Source organism: Mycetomoellerius zeteki, unplaced genomic scaffold, assembly GCF_001594055.1.
Source record: "Mycetomoellerius zeteki isolate Tzet28-1 unplaced genomic scaffold, Tzet1.0 scaffold113, whole genome shotgun sequence".
In the NCBI taxonomy this organism is placed as follows: domain Eukaryota; kingdom Metazoa; phylum Arthropoda; class Insecta; order Hymenoptera; family Formicidae; genus Mycetomoellerius; species Mycetomoellerius zeteki.
Genome location: NW_017256051.1, coordinates 2027218 through 2034113, shown reverse-complemented (window position 1 = coordinate 2034113; position 6896 = coordinate 2027218).

Genomic DNA, 6896 nt, shown 5'->3' with positions numbered 1-6896 from the left:
ATATAACTTAAAGCTATAATTTTGTAGCACAACAAAGTAAAACCGAAATAAAATAAAAGAAAATCCCACGTTGCGTAAATACAGATACAAACCAGTTTTCCTTGTTCCGATTATGAATACTCCTTTTTCCATTCTTTATTTTTGGCCTTTATTCTTAATGTGTGATCAAAAATGAAGAAACGATATAGAATAGATATATTTTTTATGATGTGGTCGACCACGGCAGGTAGACGCATTCATACGATTGAGGGTTGCCGCGGGTGAATCTCCGTCCGTAACGATTCTAGCGGATAACAAGAGAGATCGTTGCACAATGAGACCCGCATAAGAGGCATTAGAAATGCGTGTGTACACGTCGTGTGAGTTTCTATGTACACGCCAGTGGTTTTCACGATGTCATGTCGGTAGCACGAATGTCTCGTATCTCAGAATACTCGAGATGAAAACATTGGCTTGCATACGTTATGTGTGTAATATTGTTCAATGAGTTCTTCAAACACGTGAAATGAACAGTGCGTCATAGAAAAACCTAACAAAATATTAATTTAATAAATTACGAATCAGCTTTTTACGGCATAAACGATACTCCTCCACAATGTTTCGATAAGCATATCATGTAAAAAATATCTATAAAAGGAGATAAAATGTGTAGATTAGAATAAAAATATTATAAAGTAAGTTGTATACGTGAACTGATCAAATATCTACATTCTAGAAAGAAGAAAAATCTAAATAAAAATTCTCTCTCTCTCTCTCTCTCTCTGAATAAATATCATAAATAAGATAAAATATTTTTTCAATTTATTCGTTAGATATACCATGGTATATGTTACCGTGACATTCCCTATTTGCAAAGCGACGTACGCGCCACTGTCAATTGACCGTTCTTTAGAAAAAGAAAGGAAAAAACACCACCCTTCGGGACGATTCTTTAGGTACGTAAGTAGAAACGCGCTCGTGCGTTCTTTCACGTATACTTTTTGAGACCAGGCAAAATGCACACACGCGCGCTCTCGCACGTCTCTAGTTTGGAACCGCACTCTAAAACCGTTTATTCGATCGCATTTTACGCGCAGCACCATCCATATACTGACATACCATCCATATAAGTATAATAAATAAGAACGTTCGAGGAGGCATTGTGCTCGATTGTTTTCGAATGGCCTCGTTGAAAACGACGAGATGTCGAGGTGATCGGCAGGGTGCCCGCCACGGCCACGGGGCGTACGCATGGGACACACGCGTGCCTGCTTCTATCTCCCCTCATTTCCCCCTCTCCCTTCTTTCTTTTTTTATTTCCGCAAAAGTCTCTTAAATACTCTTTTATGGCGGGCGGAGAAAAAAACTCAGCGGGAATTCCTCGGAAGCCAATCGGGAGTTGGATACTCGCCGTACTCTCGGTAGTCGGTCACACAGTAATATGGTGCTCACCATCCGTGCACGAGTGGCGAGCACTTACCGGGAATACCGGGTAGGCCTTCTCCTAGTAGGTCGTCCGTAAGACGGCACTTGGAGCTGGAGCATTCCGCCACGGAATGGCTTTCCGGCCGATCAAGCAGCCGTGTTTCATCAGTATTATATCGTCGAGTCGTATATACTTATCGTATACATTATATTGATCTGGATCCTCTGAATTCTCCCGATGCACGGTAGGAGAATTCATCGATCCCCCGCTCTAAGGAGCGACTCAGCTCCGTCGGGAGATACAATCACCGCGCGGCGCGGTTCCTCGCGATCCCTTCGACCTTGCACTTTGCCGAGGGGGTAACCACTAGCTGAAATATTGTCCCACAGATTACATGATTTCATATGATTTCATCTGATTACAAATAATTTTTTCCACTACATGTGAAGTATTTGGTAAAATATACGATTTTATTTAATATTATACAATGGTTTCTCATGGTTTTATATGTAATTATCGTTTGTGCATAGAGATTTCATATAAATTTTATAATGATTTCGAGGACTCTGTCCCACGATTACATTAAGTGGTTACCCCCTCGCACTTTGCTCTTACGTACTATTTTTTTTATTTTCGCTTGTGCTTGTTTACCTTTTTTATAGGGCTTGCAATAATATTGGATATTTTAATATAAAAGAGTAAGAGACACTTGCTTACCGCTATAATTATATGACTAGCGATCAATTAAATTATTTCAACGAGTCGACATAAAAGTCAACGAGTAAATAAGTATTATAAAATTTTCCACGCTACTATAATAATTCGCTTTTCGTATATGTGAAATCTTGAATCAATTTGGAATAAATTAAATTTTCAATACACATAGAAATAATGTTAATTACAGATTTTAAGTATAACCGATACTCATTGTTTCAAATATAGAGATGACGATTTATATCGTCATCTCTATATTTCTTCTCTAAAGATCAAAATGTATAAAAATAATTTCAAAAAGTAGTAAACCCTTAAGGAGATGCTGGAGTGATCAAATTATCACATTACAGTCGTATAAAATTCTTCGAATTGACTTTTATATTCGAATTGGATTTTATATTAAAATCGAAAGAATGTTAAAAAATTTTTTAACTTTTTTTCGATTTTAGTACAAGGTCCACTGCATCACCTCTTAATTTTGCGTCTCTTTAATTCTGTAAAAAGATTTTTTATTCCGTTCAGTCAATTCGAAGATTTTTATACGACTGTAATATGATAATTTGGTCACTCCAGCATCCTCTTAAATCACGAAATTTTTTTATAAAGCTTTTACTCCCTCCTTTAAGAATGGTACGTTTTAATCACAGCACAGCTCACACATATACACATTCTCGGTCGAGTACACGAGTTATCATGAAAAAACGTATATAGCACAGGCCGCGCAGAGTATAATAATATTATCATAAGACAGCGATAAAGAATAGGATGGCGAAAGAAAGAATCTATATAATCTAGCAACGAGGGGGCGCGATGCCATTTTTTTGCCTCTTCGAAACGACGCGCGAGCACGATATGGGTGGGCAATGCTGTCACGTTGCACCATCCCAGACTCCAGGGTGCATTACTAAACGTAGAAGCTACGTAGAAGATATAACGGCTGTATGTGTGTGTGTGTGTGTGTGTGTGTGTGTATACGCAAAGGCAACGACGTATGGCTTTACGGTACGGTACTTGTGTCACCGCACCGGTACGCTGCAGGCATTTTACGGCTGGGCACCGTCAGTTTCTGCGGCTGTTATTATCCCCGCCGCGACGCGACGCGACGCTTCGTGGCGAAATCTTAAATGCGTCTGCCGGATATTGCCTCTTCGGCCGAGCCGATAAAAATTTCCATGCAAATTATCGTCAGTTACGCCCACTATTTGCCTGCTGCTCCTTATTCGCGAGATGTATTGTCTGCTCTACGTCGCGTCGCCGCTTAAGTGTTGCGCGCGCGAATCATGCATGCTGCTTTAAATTAAGATAGACTAGATTTAAAACCCTATCATAGATTAACCTCTCCTTCCCTTTCTAAGGAGAATCTTATTTATTTTATGTATAAAATTTAAGAATCCTCTTTAGAAGTTAAAATTTATAAGTAGATACATATAAAAATCTCGCATAGAACAGGCAACAGAAACTTTAAATTGAAAATCTGTTTACTGTTTTTTTCAATAATTTAATATCTTGCATGTTTAAAGAAACAAGAAAAAACAATTTTTGAACATATATGTAAATTGAAGAAATATATTCGATAGAAGAAATAGATAGGTACACTGAAAAAAAGATTGGCTGCTGCAGCAAATTAGATGATAAATCCAATTAAAAATGCTATGCCATATTTTACCATCTAATTTGCTGCAGCAGCCAATCTTTTTTTCAGTGTATAATTGTATAATAAATAGAGCAACAGAATTTATTATTTAATAATTAACATCAAACAATCAACAATAATAGTAATAATAATAATAACAACAACAATGATCATAATAATAGCTAATTTTGCGTAAATTATTTGCGAATGGAATTATTGGATGTTTGCTAAAAATAAAATAAAATATAAGACAACTCTTATATACAATATTAAGCTGACGCTATGTCATCAGATCGAACCCTGTCGATAAATTAACCGGGATTTTTATAACCCACTGGACTATTGATGTCGAATGGCGAAATTTCAAATCGGCTTAAACTATAATAGAATGTCATTATTCGAACGTTATATATACACTGCATATACTCTATTATGTAGAGGTTATACCTTGTACATGGCCGGCAACGGCCAATCAGCCGAATCGCCCATTGTTTCCAACAAACACGCGAATGGGGTGTACCCCTAATCCTTGCCGGCTATCCAAAATCCATGATCGAAATATATCTCCTCTGTCAAACGCATGCGTACCTAGATCTGGCTACCCTTTCGTCCGACAAGGATTTTTACGGCTTTCGATCCTGTCAGAATGAAGGACGTGTCGCATGCGGACTTGCCATCAGAATCTTTATTGCGCCCGTAACCGCATTTCGAGTCGTGGAATAAATCAATCGTAATCGCGTTCACTGCACGTAATCATATTTAAATCGTCGAATCCACCGCGAGATATTTTCATATTTTTACTTGGCGTTTGTATTCATTTTGTTAATGCCAATCGTCCAAGTTGTATTCGAAACCAATACAATATAATAATGGTAAATGGAAAATTACATTTATTAATACAATTTATCACAATTCTGATATTACTGAAAAGCAATGTTTTTTGTAAATGTATAATATTATATATATATATATAAATTTTGATAATATTTTGAAATTAAATATATTTTTCTAAAAATTCCGAATTTCTTCTTTATTCTTGTATCGATTCGTTCTGTTTTTTTTTTTTTTTAGAGAGAAACAAAATTTATAATTTTGGAAATCTCTAAGTATATATACATATGTAGGTATTAACTTTTTCTATTCTAATGAGATATTCTCCAACAAATATAAATAGGTAAGATAAAATTCAGAAATTGAAGAACCATTTAAATTGAACCATTTATTTGGAAAATTATATGAATTGTTTTGAAATGGTTTCTGTTTCGAAATGAAAACTTGGCGAGATTTTCGACTTGTACCGATCTCGAAGTAAATAATTTGATACTCCGATATATATTATAAATAATTTTAGAACTACAAAAATTATAAACTCTTTCTAACGATCGGCTCGATGACACATGCAAGATTTATAATTCAAACATTTGAAATCGTTCGAAATTTAAACTCGAATTCGCAACCGATTTATTGGCCGTCGAGATGTTATTAATCGTAGTTAAGGGTAAACGTCGGCTCGTTCTTATACGATGTTTCACGGTTGAATTTTCGCCCTTCAACCCCTTCGACAGTCGCAGGGTCACGTGCTGGCGTCGATGGGAGAAGTATCGTCTCCGTGGCCGGTAACGTGGGATTAGTCTAGCCAATAATTTTGCGGGGTTGAATTTGTTTGATATACTATATCCATTGTGCGATCCACAGAAAGAGGCTTCCCACTCTCTATTGTGACCGCTGGAAGCTCGAATGGGACGAGGGAAGAGAGAACGATCGAGAGAGAAGAAGACGATTGGGATGAAGAGAGGAGAGGACGGTGCGAGGCCAGCAGAAGGGTGGTTTCACCAGACTCACAAGTGGCAGCTTTTAATCTCTTCCAGGAATAAACTCGACTCGGCCCGCTGAATTGTGCCTCGTTACCAACGGTTTAATTGCTTGTTAATGGACAATTCAAGTGTTTTGCGATAAAATACATCGATGACCGTATAGCGAGCGAGATATCTCAAGGTAACTAACTTGGTCGCCTCGCGATAATTTCGTCTACCTATACTTCGCAATAGTGAGGAAATGAAATCGTGTTACACGTTACTTTTCAGTAACTACTACTTTTATCAGAGATCTAATTGTTTTTTTCCCCGATAGACGCGATGCGAAGTGTTTTGCGGTAATATGTACATACTTTGACATATAATTTGGTGAGAGTAATTTACTTTTCAATTATTATGAAACTTGAAACAGTGCTCGTTCCATAAGAAAACTTATTTCTACTATATTCTATTATATATATCGAAATAGATGTGAGAGGTTGCAATTAAATGAATCTTCTGTGAACTGCCAAGGAACGTTTAATGATTGTGTTGCGAAACGTGCACTTTTAGAGAGATGGATAAGATAAGAAAAATCTCTCACAATCTCGAGAGATGTACCTAAGGCGACGGCACTAAATAAAGGAATAAACACGCAGTGGGCGGCCGGTGCTAATTGGCCGATCAATCTTCATTAGAAAACAGCTTAATTACAGTACAAGTCCTTGGAGTCTGCGCACCGCGCTGTGTCTCCACCTCGCCTCTTTCTTCGGTACCTGAAAGTTTAATAATTCCGAAACCTTCGCGAGGTATAAATCACAGAAGGTCCTCCTCGCACCGCTATCCTCTCCTTCTGCCTCTCCTCGCCGTTACGACCATAATTTGAAAAACTTTCGAGGGAACAAAAGTGAGGACTTTTGTTCCAAGTTTTAGTTCTCTGTTCCCCCCCCTTTTCATCTTTCTTTTCCTTGGCAAGGGTTCTGTTTGCGGAGCGACGCCCCGACAGTGTTTTGTGCGCTTTGTCTCTCTTCCTGTTAGGTATATAATGCCGTAACTGCCTGGACCATCTCTCCTCTCGTGGCCTCTTTCTTCTTTCTATCTTCAACCACCAAAAGGTTGAGACCTCTTTAACCTTCTCCTTCCCACCCCCGCGTGCCCATATCATTCTCCGTTATACATATACCTATTCTTCCGTTTTGCTCGATGCGCTCGCGCTCACGGATAAACGTGGATCATAAAATGTGCGAGATGCAAAATGTTGAGACTTTCTGCGGCCTTTTGAAGCGATAAGCGAAGATGTGTGTGTGTGTGTGTGTGTGTGTGTGTGTGCGCGTGCGTGTGTGTGTGCGTG